A 21,993-nucleotide genomic window follows, 5' to 3' on the forward strand; every position below is an offset into this window, starting at 1 on the left:
GAAGCCAATAACATGGGAGCACCCATGGCCTCGGTGAGAGAGCTGACTGGTGCCCTGAGCCTTCCCTTGTAGATGAGCAAGGTGAAGATGACAGCAACAAGAGTTCCTCGTGCGTGGACTGAGCCGTAATTCTGCTTTCTTTACAAGACCTGCTGCTCCTGGCAGTGGGAGCCGAGGTCCTGGTCGGGGCTGGGGGCAGGCAGAGCTGTGCTGGAGCCCCGGGCACATCTTCCTGGGTCAGGATCTCATCACAGGGGCTGGAAACTTTACCCAGTTTTTTGGAAGATTCATTAACTTTTTCTGAGTGAACCTAAGCCAAGTTTGGAGTAGCTAGCAGAAGATAAATGCGTTCTGTGGTTGTTTGTTTTCCTTCTCAAAGCCACATGGGTTTGCGTAGCTGAAATAAAAACTGCTCAAAAGCCTTTGTTTCTTGGGTTAAAGGTTTCATCTGAGTCCCCGAGCTTTGTCTGGGCTGCTCTCCCGTGCTTTTACTTCCCATCCTTACCCCAGCTACGGTGCATCCTGGAGAGCCCCTCAGCCCTCTGGGTGCCAGCCTGACCACCCTGGTCCCCAGCTCCTGTCCTCCCACGTGCCTGCCACGTCCCCAGCCCCGTTCCTGCCGTGCCATTCACCTCGATGTCACCGTGCCACCCTGCCTCCTGCCCCAGGGCCCGTGTCCCCCGCTGGCTCCCCGCAGGAGCTCCCGTGCTGCTGCCCGCTCGGCGTTCAGTCCCTGCGTGCCCTGTTCATCACCGGGCTGGCATCCCGCCGGAGGGGCCGGGAGCAGGCTCTGGGAAGCGCTCCCTTCAATCTCGGTTAAGTGACTGTAACACGCGCTTCTACCTGTCTTGGCATCCTCCGGCTGAGTTATAGGAAGCTGGGTAAGGTTTGCCTTGTGGGATCTCTCTAATTCCCGGCTTGACGTGTTTAGGGAGTGTTCTGGCAAAGCTTTATTGGGCAGAGAGACATCTCCAAGGCGAAGTCTCTCGTGCAGAGACGTTGCTGTGGATTTGTGTAGATGTTTATGACTTGGCTGCCTCTGCTCCTCACTCGTGCTCTGCCTCCAAAGCCAGGAGCCCCGCTGCGCCGCCTGGGGAGCCGGCTCGCTTCTGACCTCAGATAACCAAATCTCAGCATCGCGCTCATTTAATTTGGCTTTCTACTTCTGTTACTGTTTTTTGTTTGTTTTTTTTCCCCAGCGATGTTGGTTGTCTGTGCGTGGCTGTCTGGTTTGGGATTGGTTTGTTTATTTTTTTGGCCTTTGGGTTCTCTCTTGATGCGCTGCCTTGGCTAATTCTGAGCGCAGACCTGATCCGTGGAGGGACCTGGGGGGGCAGTGGTGGGCAAGGGGCAGCCGTGACCCTGCTCATGCCTCTCCCCAAGCTCAAGGCTAGCTGTAACAACAACATTTTTTTTTTTCTTACCTCACTGTTTTGCCTTAATCTCTCCCCAATGAAACATAACATTAATTACTGCAGTTAAAGGGAATTCGGTCTCCATTACTGTCTGCCACCCCTTTCCTTTTGGCTTGAGCATCTAAGATTTGTCTCCGAAATGAAAAGGGAGGAAAAAAAAAAGAAAAGCAAATGCTAGATTTTATTTATTTACTCTCTTTTTTTTTGCACAGTGTCAAGTAGAAAGGAATCAATATTTTTGTCATTACGCCTGTTGTGTTTTTTCCCCATAATCTTAGCTGTCATTTGGGTTTAATTGTGTTGTTTCCTCTTGTGTGGAAGTAAATCTTATCTGTTTTGGATTAAAATTCAATGAAGGTCACAGCAGCTCGAAAACTTACCAGGCTGCAGCAATTAATGTTCATTTGGCTTTGATAAATTGGAATGTTCCCCACAATAGGACTGGAGTGGATTTCAGAAGCAATAATTCTTCCATTAACTCAATGATTCCCTGCATGATAGAGCGTCTTGTCACTGCTCTGTTTGTCATCTGTCACTTCAAGGATCTGGGCATATGCCTGATATGATTTATCATGATTATTGGGGCCTCTTGTGTCAAAACATTTTAAACTACTAATTATTCCAGCCTTGTAAATTGCAGAATTTAACAAAACATAAGATATATTTTTCCCACCGTATTGTGCCTGTTCTGTGTCGTTGCAGATCCGGGCCCAGAGCCGCGTTTCCCAGCTCTTGCTGTAGGCGGGCGCTTACCCGCAGGATGTGGGGCTGCGGGTGCCGGGAGGACGAGCTCCGTTTGCCTTGAACTGAGCCATCTCTGGTCATGCTTGAGCTCTCTGGCAGGCCTGTGGTGCCCTGTGCTGTGCCCACCAGCTCCCCCTGCCCCTGCAGGTGGTGCGTGCACATTTGGGGACCCCCCGGGAGGTGACACGGGTACAGCTGCCTCGTGCACGCCTTAAACCTTCCCCGGCTGGGGATTTCAGGGAGTGGATATAAAGCCCTGTTGCATCCTGCTGCAAAGCGCCTGGCGGATCTGCTCTTGCAGTAGCCAAGAAAATGCAGCTACGGGTGCTGCGGGCTGGCTTTCCGTGTCCTACACCTGTGCAAACGATGCCAGCGGCGGCTGCCAGGGGAATTTGGGAGATCCAAGCTGGGAGCGTGCCCGTGTGCATGTAAGCCGTCACTCGCTGCCTCCACTCTGCCTCCAGCAGCGGCGAGGTGGGCATCTGTGAGGATGGTAACAAGAAAAACCCTCATTTCATCTCATACCATCTCCCTGCGAGGGACTATTGGGGTGTCTGGAATAAAAGGTGACCAGACCTCATCAGGCTGATGGCTTTTATTTTTTTATTTTTTTTTATTTTTACTTACTCCTTTCTACTGGCTGCTCGTGGCAGGAGACAGCTGCTGGTTTCTAGGTCTCCCGGCAGATTTTTCAGCTCTTATTTATATGAGTTTCCTCTTTTCTTCTTAAGCATCCTGACATCTCCCTAATGATCAGCCATTGGTGCTGTGCTCTGTCAGCTTCCGAGACGGGTATAAAGTGTGCTCCGAAACACTTCTCTCTGATTCAGCATCCTGCTCTGAAGTGGAGCCGGGGAGGGATGCTGTGGCCCCAGGAAACCTCGCGGTGCTGGGGTGGGGGCCAGCCAGCCGGCCTTCCCGGGGGGGCTCAGCACCTGCATTTGGGATCGGCGCAGACACATCCAAGGGCTTTTGGGGCTTCGGGAGCTGCTGCCTCCTTTCTGAAGCTGCTTCTCTGCAGAAGTGCGCTCTCCAGAAGTGCATTCGTTTGCCTTGTGTTTCTCAAACGTTCTTTTCCTGTGACCTGTGAGCAGTTCTGTGACTTTGTCTCACTCCGTGCCATGCTACCCGTGTTTCTCTGAGGAACCCCGTTTGTGTTGGGCTCCCAGTTTTAGCTTGGCTGCCCCAAATGTCCCATGGCCCTGTGCTGGTGGGGCCGAGTGCTCCCGGCGGTGCAGGTGCTGCTGGAGCCTCGCTCTGCCTGCTCGCAGCGTGACTTGCTGATGGCAGGCAGCTCGTTTGGAGAAAACGGGCGTAACGTGAATAATGAGGTAATGAAGAAGGCACAACATCTGTGTCATCATTTCTGCACCGGGAGGTCAACGGGATTCATAAAACATGCGCTTCCAGCCTGCGATATGTTTAGGAATTAATTAGGGTAGGGGAAAAAATCGCTGCCGCAGCAGATTTCCTTATCTGAAACATATTAAAAAGCTAAATTGATCTCCAATGAGATGGTTTTTTTTCTAACTGGATCCAGTGTGTCCTCGTGTGAGAGCTGTCCCCCTCCTGATCTGTGGGGCCAGGAGGAGCTGTACGGGCCCGCGGGTGGGCTGGGCATCCGGGAGCTGCAAAGCGCCTGGTCCTCCTGCCGTGGTGGTGGCATCTGCTCATCCCCGGGGTGGGGACCTGCTCCAGCTTCGAGGCTGGTCCCCACACGCCATTGACCAACTCTTTCTGGGCTGGGAGGAGCAGCCTCTCCCGCTCCCCATCTTCTCCAGTCCCCTCCTGCTTTACAGAGATGGTACAACGCGGGTGCCGAGTGCAATTAGTGACGTGCTCTTGTATTTAGGGAATTTGTTTGGGGGGGATTTGTCTTTAAAGTGCCACCTTTGTGACAAAGGCACCTGTTACGTTAATAGTTCTCCACTAATCTGTTTTCTACCTTAGCTACTGTGAATACATTAGATGCTTCCTAGCTTTCTATCTCGCGGATCCCCCCCCACTGTGTTAAAATATGTAACTGGAGTGCTTGATTTGCATCTCTGATAAAGTGAGGATGAATAAATACTCGTGGTTCATCTGAACTGAGCAGCAAACTAACTTTCTCATGTCATCCCCAGGGCAATCGAAGTCGGTGCTTGGGGAGAAGCAGCATCGAGAGGGGCTTGCTTTTTGCAGATGGCATCAAACGCGTGGGCTGCATCTGCTGCCGTAGACATCTCCCAACCTCAACGTGCTGGAAGAGGAGGGTGGTTGGAGGGGGGAAAAGCAAGAGCTCCCGTTGGAAAGGTAGTCTGCGTAGTTGGGGGGTGCTCGAGCTGGAAGGGGGATGCTGGAGTGGCAAGGAGATGGAAGAGGAACACAGACGTTTTGGAAGGAAGGGAGAGGAGCAGAGCAGGGTTAGCTCATGGCTCGAAACGTGGGAACCAGCACGGCGCTACGTGTCTGCCCTCGCCCTGTCTGCACGTACCTCCGTGCTGCCGACACCAAGTGCGCTTTCGTAGAGGGTTGCACTGGGCTGTGAGTTCGCAGATTTCAGCTTCTTATCCCGCGCTCGTTCCCTTCCTTCCTCCTCCTCTCTCTCTCCCTTCCTGCCATCTGTCCGGGAGAAACGCTCGTGCAGCGTCAGTATCACGGGGCACCGCGTGCATCGCGGAGCCCGGACCTTTTCTCAGCGCCCTTTCTCTCAGCGTGGATGAGCAGATGGAACAGCCAAGCCTTGGTGGGCTAGCTCCGGCGTGCAGAGCGGGGGTAGAGGAAGGAGCATCCCCGTCCCGCGCGGGGCCGTTGTCCTCGCCCCCGCTGCAGGAAGTCTCGCTGAGCTCCCGGAGGGAGCCGCTCCGTGCAGCAGCCCCCTGCTGATTTTCTGCGTCGTGTCTGAGTATAAAGCGCTAAGCGTTTGCTAGGTGCCTTGGAACACCGGAGTGAAGGCAGAAACACTCTGCAGCTACCAGCCTAGATCTAATCACTTTAAACTGCCAGCCTCGAACCGCCTGGGATGCTGTAATGGTGGTCGGGATGCAGCCAGGCTGGCTTTAAGATGAGAGTGCCCAGGCAAGTGTGACCTGCTGAGCGTTTTGTGGGGCAGGGGAGCGGTGCTGGGCTTTGTGCCCGGATCCCCGGTGTACTGAGTCCCCCCAAAAATAAAAAAAAAGAGTCCCCCAAATGAGAATCCAAGCTGGGGACACGGGTGCCGGGTGGCACGTGCTGTCCCCTCGCTGGGGACACTGCTTCAGACGAGAAGCGTGACGTCCTACTTATTCCTTCGAGCCTGCTGTTGTTTGCAGCTCTTCTTCCTCTTGGTAGTTGTTCTTGTTTGGAAACCTGTGTGGTGCCTGCTAGAAACGCCTGTTGTCAGTTAAACGTTATCAGGATCGGGAGCTGGCTCACGTGAAGGTGAGCTGTGGTAAAGCTGATGTGGAGGAACTCTGAGATGTTTGGGAAAGATTTCTGCGTTACAGCGCTACAAAAGAGTGAACTCTCGCTTTGTTGGCAAACCACGAAGACTGGAACAAGTTTTAATGACGGGATAAAATGCAATATCTTGTTTGTCCCCAGAAATACGGTGTTTGATTCCATTTGGGGCTTTTTTTTCTTTATTTAAAACTGAATTGGCCTTAGTTTCGCAAGGCAGTATTATAATGCGCAAAGGCAGAGTGCTTTTTGTTTGGTAACGTGTCAGAATGAAATGTTTCCATTCTTCAGCGCCTTCCATATCCTCCCCAAAAGCTCTCATGCTTTCGTTTCAGCTGATGTGAAACTGCCTAAGCAGATAAACCATGTGTTGAAAATCTTGCCAGGCTCTTTTTTTATTTTATTTTTAAAGTAACTATGGCTAAACCAGATGCAGGCAGTGCCATGGGTGAAAACAGTGAGTCTGGTGAGCAGCAATCAGCGCCTGCATCCCCTGGGAACCAGGGAGCTGGCTGGAAACCAACCCGAACCCAGTTACCTGCTCCTTTCTGTTCTGAGGGGATGCTCCAATACATGCTCACATGAAACAGAGGAGGAAGCTTATACATAGGTGATTGTTCTGATTGTCAGAGGGCTGCTAATATAGCTGAGAACTTCTTTGAGGGGAAAAAAAGATGTGTGTGTGTGTCTGGATCTTGCTGCTGTAGGAAATTGGGCAGAATTCCCACTGGCTTAATTGGGAGCAGCATCAGGCCACGCGTGGTTATTTTTACCTGTCCTTGCTCCCACTCCGCGTTGCCCCCCTGGACAAAGGGAACGAGCTCTCTTTTAGCCTCCACAAGGTGTCCGTGGTGTGCAGCAAAGAAAATAAACTAATGGTGGTTATTAAAAAAAAAAATAAGAAAATCCAATTATCTATAACCGCAGGAAAATAACGATTTTGGAAGGGGTTGGCTTGGGCTGGCTTTGCCCTGGGTGGGCACTGGGTGAGGTATGGCAGCGGCTGGGGAGGGTTTGGCTGTGCTGGGGTAAAGGCTTGATCAGGCGGGGGAGCAGCGACTGGGGGGCAGCACGGAGCTGCAGTGGGGGCGAATGGTCGGGGGGTGCTGGTCCTACGTACTGCCCCGCGGAGCCTCTCGGTGTCATCAAGCTGCAGGTTCTGCTTGCCCTCTCCTGGAGCTCCATCGTTACTCACGTCATACCAGCTCTGTCGGACTCTGCCGTGGAAATCAGTGATTCAGTGACCTGCTGGGACGATGTGGGGTGGGCTGCGGGGGGCAGAGCTGGGTGCTGCCGAGGGCAGGGCCAGGCAGCTCCCCCACCTCCCTTCTGGGGGCTCGGGGTGCAAGGAGGGACGTGCGGCTCCTCAGATGCTGTCTCCCCTTCCCTCTGGGGACCCCCTGGGTTCAGGCCCATCGTGGCCCCCTGGCTGCATCCAGGTGAGCGCTACATCCAGCCTCCTGCTCTCTGGAGAGGAAAATAGCGGGGGGCAGTGGGCAGAGTGCTGCTTTTTGAGGTTCCTGAGCCGCTGGAATGGTTGGGCTGCCAGTCACTGGTGGCGAGGGGTTAGGCAAAGAAAAGCCTCGCTTACAAATTGCAAACAAAGGGCACGCTTGCTACAAGGCTTACAGAAGCAAACAGAAATGAGACAAAAGCTACACGTACCTCGACCTATTGCTTGAATTAGTGCCAAAGGCTCCCGGTGCTTTGCAGCATCCAGCTAACGAGCTGCGAGGCGCTTGGCGGCTGAGGACGGGGTTATCGAGGAAGGTTTGTGCCCTTGGGTCAAGCGTAAGGAGGAGATGTGGGTATGGCCATGCCCTCCCTGGCTGGGGAAGGCTGTGAGCTCCATGTGAAGGCTTTTTGTGTGCCTTTTTCCTGCGAGGAGAGCCTGCTGCTGTCACTGCCTGCAGCTCCCCGAGCCCGGGGTGATGCAGCCAGCGTGCTACTGGCAGGGTTTGGCACCAAAGGCTGCGGACGTGTTGTCTTGGGCAGCCCTGGGGTGCGGGCTGACAGATCTTAGCTCCCTCTTTGATGTCTGCCTTGGCACCCAGGCGTAATCGTGAGGCTAGATTCGGGCAGCCCTTTTACAGACCCACCTGAGGTGCTCGGGGTGGTGCTGGGCTCGGTGCTTGAGCAGTAGCTGCAGCGTGGAGCTGTTCGCAGTCCTCCTCTCCCTCGCCGTGTACTCGAACTGCCGCCTTCGCCACTTGTCCTCCACGTGTCTGGGGGCTGAGGGGAGGAGCGGTCGTCCAAGCTGTTGCAGTGGCTGCCGCTTAGTGCTGCGAGTTAGGAAACAACCTTGCGAAAGTCACAACCGAAGGGACCTGGTCCCCCTCCCACCTCAGCCCTTAGCTCCTCGGGAGGGAGATACCAGCTGATTCCTGCCTCGTGTTTCTTCTGCCTCTAAGGGACGTGTGGGTTTGCACGAGCGTTTCCACAGCTGTGCGTGGTGTGCAGGGACAGCTGAGGCTGGAGTGAGATAAAGGGGCAGACCTGGAGGGATTCTTCTTTAACCAAGCCGCTCCCACCATGGGATACCGACTGCTTTGGATTTGGGTACCCCAGTCCCAGTGTGCCCCCCCACCCCCCCAGACCTCGTACCCTTTCCTTCCAGCCCCCGGCACCCCTGCCAGGCCTGACCTTCCCTGCGGCACTCTGAGGATGAGTATGTGGTGGTGTGGAAGTGCCCTTCCCAGCTGAGAGGGGTTTGGGTGAAACACCGACCTACGGGATCGCCGTGCGTGTGTGCTCTGGCTGGGAGTCTCCTCGCTCTCCCCTTCAGTCTCTTCCTTTTCATTCCCAGGCAAACAGCAAATAAACGTCAGGCTCGTCTCCTCCCCTGGGTGGCCGCTGCTCCCAGCTGCGGTGCTCCGGCTGCGGGGGGTTTTATGAACATAATTGCACCCCGTGGTGCGGGGGGAGCTCCCGTCTCCTGCAGCATCCTCAGGGCGATCCCCTCGGGGGCCGGCTGCCCGCGTTGGGGCCAGGCTCGGAGGCTCGCAGCCCCTGTGCCAGCCACCTCCGCGGTGTCCTTGGCCAGGCCGGCTCCTCGCGGGGCACGCAGGGAGGGCGATGGCTTTGCCCTGGCCACCGAGCGATGTGGCGGCTGGGGGACGCCTCTGGTCGCCTCTTGTCGCAGCTCCGGCTCCTCGTGCTGGCCACGTTTCCCTTAGCAAAAGGAGCGGTGAGGGGTTTTTAATTTTTTTTTTTCCTTTTTAAACAGCCACTTTTCACTTCTTTATGCTCTTCCTCCTTGGCATGCAGGTCCGTGAGGGGGAGGGAGCCCTCAGCCAAGCTCTCCATCACACGTCCCTTGTTTTTCTGGGTTATTTTTTCCCCGCCGCTGCCCTTGCCAATGAAAGGACATTGTATAGCTGCTGAGACTGGCAGGGGCTGCAGCGCTGCCTGCCAATAGCCTCAGTGTCTGAAAGGGCTTAGGAAATACAAGCTCTAAATTAGCTCCCAAATCTTCCCTTTCTCTGGTAAGAGCCCTGCGGAGCCCCCCCAGCTCCCCACCACCTCTGGCAGGAGGCTGGGGCTGGTGGGGCTTCGCCTGGAGAGCCCAGGGACTGCCAAAGAGACCCTCGCAGCGCCCCAGGGAGAGGAGGGGACAAATTTGGGGCACCCTCCCAGCCTTTGCTGCCCCCCCAGTGGCTTTGCGGTGCTCCCTTGGCAAGCGCCCTGGGGTCCTTCAGCTGCGACGCTTGAGAGCGCGGGAGGGGAAGCGCTCGGCTGGCCGGTGGCTGCCGAAATCCTCCCGGGGCTGCGGGGTGCCCAGCCTCTGCCTTCCCCGGGTGCTGCCGAGAGCGGCCGAGGTCACGGCGTCGCTGGCAGCACGCGGGGACAGGGACATCTGGGGCCAGCTGCAGCCCCAGGAGGGGAGCGGGGCGACCCGAGCTGTGTCCGAGCACTGCTCCCTGGTCTTGGTCCTGCCCGTGCTGGGTCAGTCGGCGCAGGGAGCAGCTGTGATGTGCTCCGGGGGGTCCCTGTGTTAGCGGGGCACAGGGCACCCTCCTGGGGGGCTTTTCCTGGGCCCTTGGTGCTGTGGTGGAGCTTGGGGACAGCTCTGCTTGGCAGTGCCGCTGTGTCCCTTTTGCCTCCGCTTTCCCATCTCTTGAGGGAGAAGAGGCGCGGGCTCGGTTTTGCAGCCGGCACCAGAAACTCCTCCTTAGCTGCCCAGCCGCCCAGAGCTTCAGCCCCCCCGCGGCAGTCTGCCCGTCCCAGCTGAACGCCAGTTGTTCTTCAAACAGCTTCAGCGAGCCCCCGTAGGTGTCTCTCGGCGCTCAGGTGCCATGAATGGAACATGAGCTTCGTGCCCGACGTTCTCCAGCCTCCTCTCACCCCAGAGCATCCCAGAAGGAGGTTTGTGCTTCGAGGCTCTGCGCTCCCCGCCTGGCTTTCCTGCAGGGAGGGGGAAGGAGACCCTTCCCCGGAGACCCCGAGCATCGCCGGGCGATCGGAGGTGGCACGCGCACGGGAGGCAGCGCAAGCTCTGCAAGGCAGCCTCGGGCACTGGCGTCTGCCTGCCCCCTCCTCGCAGTGGGAAATAAGAGGAAAATTCTGTTTCTAGAGGCACCCAACTTTTTCTTTCTCAAGGCTCTGCCAAACTCCTGCTCTCCCCCCTCCCTGCACAACGCAGCCAGCCCTGAAGCAGAAGTGATGTTTTCTGCCAAGGCAATGATTAGCCTTCCTGCTAATGACCCACGAACGGAGTCCAAAATAAATGAGCCCAACCTGCTCATCTTATTAGCCAAATGATTGCGAAGAAAGAGGAAATATCTGCAGAAATTGCTCAGGCAGCTGGAATCTGCAGGCGCAGTGGAGTCGGTGCTAGAAGGAGGGCGAGGGGCAGACGAGCCGCGCGTCTTCAGAGTCTTCCCTCTCTAGGAGGGCGAGATCCCCTGCATTTTTGGGGTGCTCCTGCTCCCCCCTTTGTGAGGTGACCTCTCTGGGCTGGAGCCGCAGCTCCCCTACGGCTTGGCTGCCTCCTGGGGCTCAGAGGCTGCTGCTGGGCTCCTGCTGGGCTGGCGCAACCTCAACCTTTCTGACCTTGCAAGGCGGCGTCTCGGTGCTGCTGTCGTCGCCTGCAGGCTTCCCAGAGCTGTGTTGTTTCCCCACAGCTGGAGCCCAAGGCTTTTAGCGGGACTGGGAGCTCAGGGAGGAGCAGGAAGGTGGCAGGCACGCAGCTCGGCCTTTCTGTCAGCCGAGCGTTACCGCTTCTGCAGGCGGGGGTTGCAGCACGGAGCCTGGGTGCAGCTTGTTCCACGTCGAGCTCAGTCTGAAAGCTGTGAGGCTTCGGATTTGTGGCTTTCTGACCGCACCAGGATTTCCCTGTATTTCCACGTTCCCCTCTGCGTTGCAAGGAGCTGGGGCTTGGGCAGGGATTTCTTCTCCTGGAGTCGAGGTCAGGTCGTGGCTTCCCGTGCCCTCGGCAAAGCAGTCGCTGGCGTGGTTTTGCTGGAGCAAGCCTGAGGTCTGACCTCCTCTGCTGAGGTGACGGGGGGGTCTGAGCAGAGGGAGGGAATTGGGAAATACAGGGAGGTCCTGTCCTGTCCCTCCCACCTTGCGCAGCCTTTGGGCACCAGGCAGCAGCGCTGGGGTCTCGGTCAGGAGAGCAGCTCGTGTGATAACCGGTAACAAATGGACCTTCAGGAGTTCTTCGTGTGTCCTTCAGCCTCTTCTAAAGCATTTTCAAGGACCAGGAGCATCCTCGTTCGTGTGGGGAGGGACAAGGCCGAACAAGGAGGCCCAGGGACGTCAGGGTCTGAGGGACGGATGTTCTCCTGGGGGGGGCTTTCTGCCCCGGGCAGACCGGAGGGGGTGGATGTCTCCATCAGGAAAGCATCCAGTCCTCATGCCGGTGCGTCTGTGCTGAGGTTTCAGCAGCGAGCCCTCCCTCGCTGCCCGGCCCCGCGGAGCCCGAAGGAGGTGTGCGGCTGGGGAAGGTGGTAATGGCTCTGAGCACCGCGCCGCGGCGGCTCGGAGCGTGGGCCGGGAGGTAGCGGCGGTTCTGGCCGTATAAGTAGAAAACCCTTCGCTCAGCCCCAGGGGCACCTGCAGCAGCTCAGCCCCGGCTGGCGCTGCCTCCCGGCTCGCTGCGTGCCGTCTGTCACCTTTAAAAAGGGCGGTTGGGAGTGTGGAAACGTGGGCTGCCTCCCGCGGCGCCGCGTGCCTCGGCGCATCGCTCGCCGGCAAAAATGCTTCCAGCAGCGTGACCCCGGCGTGGGGCTCTCGGGAAGGGGGGGGTGAAGGAGCGTGGCTGTGGTGGGGAAGGGTCCTGGGGTGAGGGACGCTGCCCCTGGGAGCTGCCTGGAAAGCTGCTGTGGTTGGTGTAACGGGGAGGCCGTCGGGTTTCTGTGCCAGGCTGAGGCTGAGACAAGCCCTGAGTGCATAACCCAGCAGTGCCCCAGCACAGGACCAGCCCTGCTAGTCCCAAATCTTTGACAGCAGAGAGAAATGTCCTCGGTGCCTTGCCCCCTCCCGAGCTAGGGCGGCTGCAGACCTGGCTGGCGATGCAGCAGGCCCTAAATATTGCTGAGGTCCTCCGGCTCCATCCAGCACCCACTGTGCCCACCGTGTGCTCCCCCAGCGCGCGCTCCGTCCTCGTTCAGCCTCGTGGCTCGTGGCTGCTTCCATTCTGCACAGGCTTTAATCGTGTCTCGGGCTTCTTTCTTCCTCCCCTAATTGGTAGGGGAATTGCTAATTGTATGTTTTTGTTCTGAGGAGTTTCGGATCTGAACGATTATCTGTGCTGGAAAACATCCTGACAGTGCAAATACCGCAAACTTCAAACGCGGGAGATGAGGGAACGGGGAAGGACCCGCGCTGTGTTTGCGCCCATCGATGCCTCGCGCTGCTCCCACCCCCCTGCAGAGCTGCCCTCGGGCTCCCAGTTAGGGAGCTGGTGGGACTGGGTGCAAATGGAAACGTCGCCTGCGCGCCCTGGGCTGCCTGAGCAGAAGGCTCGAGGTCGTCTCACAGATGACAGCTCCGAGTCGTTTTTTAATCAAGTTTTTCAGGTTAATGCTGACGTGGGTTTGCTTTGGAAGCTGTGTTGTTTTGTGACTGAAGGTTTATTTTATTTATTTTTTGAGTGGGGAAGTTGTTTTCTCAGTACTCGAGCCGCGCACACATGCTTAACCCGTCGATGGCATCGATATCCGTCGGTATACTCAGTGAGTAACGGCTCCCCTGGGGGCTGCGCTGGGTGAGGATTCCTTTTCCGTAGGACCTCAGGAGTGGAAGGGATTTGGGGAGGTCGTTAAATCCATCTCCCTGCCCTGGGCAGGACCGATAAACCTCAGTCACCCGTGATGGATGTTCCTCTGTCCTGCCGTGCAGGACATCCCGCGGGCAGGGCTTCCAGCCTGCGCTGCCCGGGGCAGGTTTGGGCTGAGCCGAGGGGCAGCAGAACGGAGACACACCGCGCTGCCTCCCCGCGCGCTGCCTCCAGCCCGAGTTTGCAGAAGCCTCATATTTCAAACGAATTTTACAATGTTTGGACTGATTTAAATAAGCAGGTGTTTGAAGTGATTGATGGAAATCCTTTCCCTGTAAATGTTTTGCTCCAAGCATTGAGCTTGGAGTGCTCCGCTCAGCGCAGCGAGCCGACGCGCGGCCCCCGGTGCTCCCTGCTCACCGCGCTGGGTTCGTCCTTGTCCCCCTCCCACAAAAGAGGGGCCGTGCTATTCCTGAGCTGCAAAAAGGACACCGGGGTGCACGGATTCAATGACTTTTTGCCAGATATAGCGGTGGCGTCCCCCCAGGGGTGTGGGGAAAGCGTGCCCAGCGCGGCGAGGAGGTCACCGAGGGGAAGAGCCGAAGCCTGGTGAGCTTCTTGAGCACCTTGCCCTGCCGCTTGTCTTGCCCTGTTCCTCCCTGCACGGCTGCAGGTTGGAAGTGGAGCAGGGTTCCTTGGTCCTGGCAAGACCCGTCCGTGGTGGACAAGGCTCTGGGGTCTCGTTGCAGAAGCCTCCGGAGCGGCCCCACGTGTTGCTGACCCCCCCAGCCCCCCTCTCCTTGTGCCTCTCCTTTCCTTGCGGGTGAAACAGGGGGTGTTAAGGGGTGGGGAGCGCCGTGCGTGACTCTGCCGTGTGTAACTTTACTCGCCGGTGCTCTTGGGACGGGCTCTGCCTCTCCTTGTGCTGTCGGGGGCGATTACAGCAAATTGCCAGCTGCAATTGCTCGGCCGTCTCAGAGATTTTTATCTCGTGTCCTTTGGAAAGGGAGCCCTAAGGTGACGCTGGGAATGTTAAAGTGATAAATATGTTTTGCATCAGGGCAAGGCGAAGAAGCAGCTTTAGGGCTCGTAACAGCACGTGGGTGGCTCTGCCCTGCTGCAGAGGGCTCTGCTTGAAACGAGGCTGCAGGAGAGGGAACAGAGCCCACCTTGGCCTTTTTTTGCTTATTTTCTTGCATTTAGTGACTTCGGCCTCATCTGGGCTCCTGAAGTTATGCGTGTGTGTGCTGGAGCCTGTCGCAGGCCCTTCATCTCTACGTAGCACTGGGGACTCTTTCCGGCTCCCTGCGTCCCACGGCAGATCACACGTTTGAGATAAAACCAGGAAGGAGGTCGGGTGCTGAGGGTGCCAGCCGAGTGCTTTGGTACTGCCAATTTCTTCTTGCTGGGAGCAAGCGGCAGGGCGGCAGGAACCAGAGGAGCCCCGTGCAAAGCTGCCCTGCCTCCGGGCCGCTGAAGGGGCAGCTCACCTCGTCTCACCTCCTGCCCTTGCTCGCCACGCCGGTGAGCATCCCGGGAACACACGGCGGTGTTTGCGTCTCCCGTGGGCGCTCTCCCCTCGGGCTAAGCTGTTCGTCCTGCAGGAGGCCTGGGCTGCCCCGGGGACAGGAGCACTGCGCTCGGCTCGGTTTAGCTGAGATGTGCTCCAGGGCTGCTGCCCCATCCCCATGAGTACCCGGGGCAGGCAAACCCTATTTTCTCCGCTCCCTCCACGTGACATAAAACTGAAGGTTAAGGCGGCTCCCTCCTAGTCCTGACCCCCGGCAGGGATTTGTTTGTCTCGGCGGCGGCTGATCCTCAGGAGGGCTCTGCCACCCGGCGCAGAACTTGTCCCTGACGTCTCTCCTTGCAGCTCGCTTCACTTTTCCTCCTCTGCCTTCGCTCGGCACCGGGGACGTGGCGCGGGGACGCGGCAGGAGGGGCAGCACGAGGGAGCTGCCGTGGCACGGCTGGGGCCAGGCGGGAGCTGCAGCGTCGGAGCTGCCGGTGTGCGGGCACCAGGGCTGGGAGCAAAGCAGAGCTCATTGCCCGCCGCCCGCACGAGGAGCAGCAGGAACAAGTCGGGAGGCGCTTTGTGAGCTGGAAGGTGTGGGTAGAAGCGCTTCATTAGCTCAATTGCAGTATTTCATCGTGATGCCCGTTTAGCTGTGGAACCTCACGTTATTTTAGCTTTAAATTCAGATTTTCCGAACAGGCCTGTCAAATTAGTGAAAGGAAATTTGATTAGAAAATGGCAGCGGGATGGAGATCTTTGTTTTCCTCTCTGCACGGCTTGGCTCTGAGATTGTTCTTAACTGAAAATCCCTCCCTGGAAGGTGACTTTAACAGACTAAAGCCACCCAACCCCCAAAAAGAGAGAGGAGCTGGAAAAACTGCTGGGGGTGCTGTGTCGTGGGGCAGCCCCGCACCGCGCCGTGTGCCTTCGGACCCCGCTCTCATCCCCGCTGCCTCTGGGGCAGGGGTTTGAGGGGGCAGGACGAGGAAATGAATTTACCTGTGAAGTTAAATGCCAGCTAATAACAGCCCTGGGGAGAGTGCTGCGGTGGTGCTGGAGAGCTGAGAGCTCCTTGGCTGGGCAGCCTTGGAGAGCCTTTCTTGGGGCGGTGCAGGGAATCTGGGGGGCAGAAAGGGCAGACTTCCTTGCACAGGGCAGTGCTTGAAGCATTAGAGATGCTAAAAGTGGGGACCTTGCTCAGAAGCAACCCCTTCCCTGGGTGTTAAGGGGTTCCTGCTCGTCAGCTGGGCTCCATGTCCGACGGCACCGGCGCTGCAGCTCTGCTCCATCACTGCTGGGGTTTCCAACAGGGCTGGGCTGGGGTTCCCAGCCTCGGGCCGGCCCCACAGAACCCCTCCTCGCCTGCTGCCGCCTGCTGTCCGTGGCGTAATTCGCCCCAAGATTACTGCCGGCTGCTGTAATTACGCCGGTGACTTCATGTCAAAAACCGCGTGGCAGCGCCGTGCGTGCGCAGGGCCGGGGGGGGTGGTGCTGAGCCCCTTGTTACCCACGTACCCAGATGTCCCGGCTAATGAGCTTTCAGATGGGGAGAATTAATTGGCCTCGGTCGGAGCGCCGGGCAGGTTTAATTGAAATGAATCCTCTCCCGTTTCCACACGGACGCTTCCTCGGTTGCAGCGGAGGGGGGAGGCTGCAGCGAGCCCCCCGCCGTCGCCATGCCCTCGCCCCCTCTCCCCAGCTGGGAAGGGGCCCTCGCTTCTCCGCGGGCTGCTCGGGTGCTCTCCAACCCTCTGCTTGTAGCGGGGCTGGGGAACACGAGTCCCAAGCTGTCCCGGTGTCCCCAGGCGCGCGGGGCAGGCGGCTCCGTGGGGCGGTCCCGGTGCGTGCCGCTCGCTGCCTGCTGCGGGCTCGGGAGCGTCAGGGTCCCCGGGGCCGGGCGGCATCTTCCCGAGGCTGCTCGGCGCTGTTGCCAGCTGGGGCAGCGCTCCGCGTGCCTGCAAGAAAGCCTCTTGTACAGGCTGCGGTGCTGCGACGGGGGAGAGGTGGGCTCAGAGTTTGGGGACGAGCAGTTGCGGAAGGGGCTGCGGCAGGGGGTCCGTCCTGCGGGGGCAGGCAGCGGTGCTGCCTGCAAGAACCTGGGCATCTCGTGGAAACCCTTTCCCAGTGGGGCACAGGCAGGGTTCTGCGGGGCACCGGGGCGAGAGGCTGTGCGCGTGGAGCCCTCCGTGCTGTGGCTGCTGGCACCGGGGGCTTCCTGGGTCCCGTCTTGTGCTCCTGGGGGCTTGGGGTGTGCGTTTTTGGGCAGAGCCCTCTGCGTGCTCCCGTGTTACCAGGTGCATCCTCAGGTGACGTGACGATGCTGTGCCTTTCCCTGCTGTGCACCCCCAGCTCCATGCAGGTGACCTACAGGAGGTGGGTGCTGCTGCTGCCCTGTCCCCAGATTTGGGACGTGGCGGGGGGCAGAGCTGCAGCAGGCACGAGCTCTGCTGGCAGCACGAAGCGGAGAGGGGCGAGGAGCTGTCAGCGCGCCCCTGAGCGGTGCTGCTGTCCCTCTCCCACCCTCTGCTGCTGTCTCTGCCCAGGCAGCACCGGGCACGTCGGAACCCAGCTTCTCTTAATTAAAGGTCTGTCTCCTCATCGCGAGGACGTGGCTGTAATTAGAGCTGGGGGCGAGGGCTGCTTTGCGCTTCGTGGGAGCACAAGTGAGAACCTGCCCTGGCAGCAGCCCCTGCGAGCAGCCCTTCGATGGCACGGAGCAGGGACGGGGCTCTGGAGGGGCTGGGATGGGGACCTGAGGAGTCCTTCAGGTCCCTTCTCTTGAGCCCTGCTGTAGCACAAGTATGGGTTTGCTTGCTCGTTGGCTCAGAAACAGGGACAGGTTTTCAAACTGTGGTGCTTTAAACCCAAAGCTGTTGAGGAGGCCTGGACTGGGCTGCCCCAAATCGCTGCTCAGCCCCCAAAAGCTCCGGCACAGACCCCTCGGCAAATGCAAGCAGCGTGATGCCTTCCAGCGTCTCTCTCCTGTGGCATCCTGCGGGGAAGATGTGTGTAAGAGCAGGGGAAGGCGCACGGAGCAGCTCTGCTTTCTGCCTCTCCCTTTGTTCTGCTCCCATCGGCTTTGATGTGCTGTATCTGTGGAGGAGAAAGAGGGGCTGGGGTTGCAGGTGACTCGGATCAGGAGTGCGTTGGGGTGGAGGCTGCCTCCCCTGGGCGTGCAGAGCTCCCTGGAGCCGCTCCCGTAGCACCCAGGGGTGCCGAGGGCCCCCTGCAGAGCCGGGCTCAGCCTTTCCCATCCCTCCCTGCTCCACCCTGGGGTGGGCGGCTTTCCCCGTGCCCAGATCTGCCTCCCCGGGCAGCAAAGTCAGCGGCCCCGTCCCCTTCAAGGCTCGCTGGGAGGCCGGGAAGGAGAGTACAGCTGCTTGGTTCTGCTCCTTGTCTCTTTCCTGCCCTCCACCTGTGCAGCCGCAGCTCTGGCGGGCGGCCCCGCGCTGCGGAGCGGAGGTGTCTGCACGCGGCGGGTGTGTGAGCGGTGTGTGGGGCCGAGGGACGTGTGGTCAGGTAGTTCCCCCGTGGCACGAGGTGCCCCCAAAACCCCCAGCGCTCCTTGTCCTCGGAACCTCGCGTGGGCCGAGAGGGGTTTGCTGGGAGCGGTGGCCTCTAATTAAATCTTATTAAAGGCACAGTTATTGGTTCTCAGCTCAAGTGGATTTTCCCCTTGTGCTTTGGAGTCTGGCTAAATGCGATTCACCGGACGGGTCTCGATGAGCCCAGCACGTGCGCGTCTCCGCGGGGAGAGGGCTGGGGCTCGGTAACTCCGCTGCGAGACACCGAGGCTTTCTCAGGGCTTTGCGCTCAGCTCCTGCCCGCGTCAGGGAAACGCGAGCGCCAGCGCACGCTACCTGATGCATTTTAAAATCTTCCCTCCCTGAGGGCAGGCTCCGGGTTAGCAGGTCAGCCGATCTCAGCGAGCCGTTTAGCGCGCATTAAAATCCCAGTCTATGCAACGCGCGCTGCGGCGTTAGAAAGAGCCGGCAATCAGGCGCAATAAAAGCACCTCCGGCCCTTCTCCTTCACTTGAAAATAAACGCCTCTTTGACGTTGCAGAAATGGACCAGGAGTCCTTCTGGATTGTCATCCCAGTGAGGTGCGCGGCTCGGGGTGCGCGACGTGCTCGGTGCGATGCAGGTCGGGGCGTTTGGGTGCCCGCGCGCAGGCGGTGCCTGGCAGAGCGCTGCCACAGACCTTCGCTGGAGCATCGCACCGCGTGGCTGGGTGGCGCGGGGAGGCTGACCGGCGGCTCCACTCCTCCTTTTTATTCCTGCTCCTCGATGAAACAGCACAACAAAATTCCGTGCGGCTTAAGAAAAAAAATAAAATTATATGGAAATGTGACTTTTTGTCTGACTCTTCCTTTTAATGCGGGAGAGTCAGAGATTTTAAAGTTATGGTTCCCACAGCAACTGTAACTCTCAGCTCGCGTGCGCGTGCCGTGCTTGGCAGGACTGTACGTGCCGTTAGATTTACGCGCGGTGTGCGGACGGACGGCACGGCGCAGCGAGCAGCGCGGCTGCGTGCGCGGCTCGGCACGGGGCTGGTGGAGGGACGCTGCAGGAACCCTTCCTGCGAAACCCTCGGGGCCAGGTTCTGCGTTGACCTGCACCAGTTTGGGTCCGGTTGTGTTGGTGACCTGAGTTTGTGACCCTGAGGGGCATCTGGGCGTTGCCTGGAGCACCCTTGGGTGCTTTTCCCCGAGCGTGGTGCAGGGCTGGGTGCCGTGGCAGCAGCAGGAGGCAGTGCCCTCTCTTCGCTGCAGCTCAGCAGTGCTGTAACAGGCAGGGAAAGTGGGGAAAAATGACAGGAGACGGTTTTCTTCTGGCCACAATTCACCCAGCCGCGCCTGCTGAGCAAGGCGCTGACGCGTGTGCCGTGCTCTCGTGGCTGCGATGGGAATTGAGCACACCCGAAGGCAGCGTGTGGTTGTGTGCCTCGGTGAGGCGGTGCTTGGACGGGGCTTGGGGTGCGCCTGGGGAAATGTTGTGGGTTTTTAGGGTTTCTCCTCTATCGTTGCTGTCTCTTGTTGAGAAATGTGGTTGAGTTGTTCTGACCTCGAGGTTTGATCCAGAGATCTGTGGAGTATTTTTTTATGTCCTGAGGTTTAGGCTCTTCCCCGCTGCCCTTCGTGCTGGCTGTCTGGAGTGCAACCATCGTGCTGCGCCTTGGTTTCCCTGCCCACGGACGAATTAGCTGGTGCAGGGACGTGCTGTGCTTCGTGGGCAGCAAAGGGCAGTGCTTCCTCCTGTCCAGCGATGGCCAAAAGGCTGCAGGAGGTCAGAGGAGCCCCGCGAGCTGCGTTCCTGGTGACGTGCCACCAGCACAGCAGTGGCGTGCGGCCAGCCCGGACACCTCGCTGCCGCCCTGAGCCTGCCTCGCGGCAGTTGTTCCTCTCCCTGCCCAGCCAGGAGGCCATCCCCAGGCTGTGGGCGGAGGAATTACGGGCTGGGGCGCAGCAGAGCTGGAGGAACCCAACACCCAGGTCATCTTCCACCAAGAGCGTCCTTCCCCTGCCCCGCTCTTTGTTGCTGGAGGGGTTGTGCGGTGGGAGGCCGTGCCCTGCGGCAGCAGGGTGGGAGCCAGCCCAGCGCAGAGCGGGGCAGGATGGCGGCAGGTGTAGGAGAGGGAAGGCTGCAACACGTCTGCGGAGCTCGGCCTTATTTTTCGTCATTAACGTTCTGCCTGCAGGTGCAAACAGGGCAATTAAGATTTGAGGGAGAAATATTTAAATTGAGAGGTGCGGCAACGAGAAAAAGAGCAACAAGGCCAAGGAGGCCGAGGGAGGAGCTGGTGTGAGATCTGGTGTGGAAGGGCAGGAAGCAGGCACCAGGTGACCAACCGAGTGCGGTGGGGCGTTTCGGTTCCCAAATCGCGCTGCGTGCCGCTGCGTCGGGGTGTGAGTGAGCGCAGGGGGCAGAGGACGGACAGGGCCAGGGCTTGTCCCGCAGCCGTCCTAGGGACTGACGGGCACCTCCGAGCTGGGCTGTGGCAGAGGACTGGGTGCAGAGCATTAATTGCCAATTAGCAGGCACCATTAGAACAGGTAACGCGGGTGCTCCCAGCTTCGGGTTGTGCTGGGCCCTGGGCCCTGGCTTTAGGAGCTGTGCTGGGCGCGAGGCTCTGCCTGGCGGAGCGGCGTTTCCAGGGTCCCTGCCCGCAGTTCGCAATCACTTTTAGTTAAATGAATTAGAAATCTGTTAGTTCCAATTACAGCACGGCTAAAACCTAACGCAAATGTTTGCCGCACCTGCTTGTTGAGCATTGCGTTATTGCAGCTGCGGGCAGCGGCCGAGACGAGCCGGGAGAGGTTTGGGCACCGGGTGCGAGCTTTGTCCTTGCGGCATCGCCCCTCGGTGGGCTGCTGCACGGCCCCCACGCCTTCCCTGCCCGCCTGGCTCGGCGGGCCTGGGGCTCTTCCTGCGTCTGCATTGGCCTGGAGGGGATGAAATCTTTGGGAGAAGCACGGGAAGGACAAAGTGAGGGGATTAAAAGACCAGCAGGGGCCGTGCAGTCATCTGCTCGGACCTCGGGACTTCCTGAGGCCTTCTAGTTCTCACTCGAAGTAAAGCGTAACTTTTCTAAAAGCATCCAGCCTTGGTACCAAGAAGAAATAAAAAATTGACAGTGATGGATAATCCACTACAACCCCTGGTAAATTGCTCTAGTGTTTAATCACCTTCCCCGCCGGAAAGGGACGGAAGGCAAAAGCACACCGTGTGAAGAGCTCACGGGGGCCGCGTGCTTTCGCCTCTGTGTGCTCACCGCGCCGGGGCTTGCACATTAGTGGCTTCAAAGCTGGAAGAGAAATAGTTCCTTTTCTTTTTTTTTTTTTTCCCCAGGGCAAAACATTTTGTTAGTGCTCAGAGGGAGCCGCAGCAGGGATTCGCTTTAGCGCCAGGCTGAGCACGGTGCTGGTTTGCAGCAGCTTTGCTCGGCGCTGCAGAGAGGATGTTTGGGTCTGCCCGGCTGGGAAATGGCGGGCTGTTTCCTGCCTTCAGACACGAAGCTGTGCGCAGTGCCGTGGGTCACTTGTTGCCTCTGCGTAAAGATGAGAGTAACTTGAAGGAAGGCAGCGAGGGGCACACGGAGGGACGTCAGCCCGTGACAGGGGTGCGAGCGAGTGAGCAGGGTCACGTAGGGAGCGCTGCAGGAGCTGCTTGTTGGGAATGTCCTGCCTGAAAGATGTTTTTCTCAAACCTCAGGTAACAAAGACACACGCACTGGTGCCGGTACAGGGCTGGGGAAATGGCAGAAGGCAGCAGGTGCCAGCCCCTGGCAGGGAGACACTCAGAAAGTGCTGAGGTGCTGTGCGGGTCAAGTGGGGATTGCTCAGCCCTGGTAGAGAAGGGATGGAGCTCAGGTGCGCTTCGCAAGGGACCTGCTTCTTCGGCCCCTTTTCGCTGCAGACCGTTAGGACTTCTTGTGCAGGCTTCCCTAGGGAAGGATGGTAGCTTGTGTGGGGACGGGCGGCCTTTCCCATCCTCTTCCCATTAAAAAAAATAAAAACAAATAACTTACAGGGGTTTGTATTTTGAAGTTCTGATCCTCTGATCACCTGGCAATGGGCTCCTTGGGGGGCAGATCATGTGGTAGCAGCTGTTTGCCTTCCCTGCAGGAGGCAGCGGCATCTGCGTGGTGGTTCACCCTGTAGGGATGGTTTGGGTTGG

At 58.5% G+C, this 21,993-nt stretch overlaps 1 protein-coding gene across 5 annotated transcripts in view; it reads left to right on the forward strand.

Moving 5' to 3' along the window:
• The window catches only part of ASTN2 (astrotactin 2), a 348,717-nt gene that overhangs the window by 63,080 nt on the left and 263,644 nt on the right, over positions 1–21,993 (forward strand). The gene's annotated exons all lie outside the window — the stretch shown is intronic.

Source organism: Anser cygnoides, chromosome 20 (genome assembly GCF_040182565.1).
Source record: "Anser cygnoides isolate HZ-2024a breed goose chromosome 20, Taihu_goose_T2T_genome, whole genome shotgun sequence".
In the NCBI taxonomy this organism is placed as follows: Eukaryota; Metazoa; Chordata; class Aves; order Anseriformes; family Anatidae; genus Anser; species Anser cygnoides.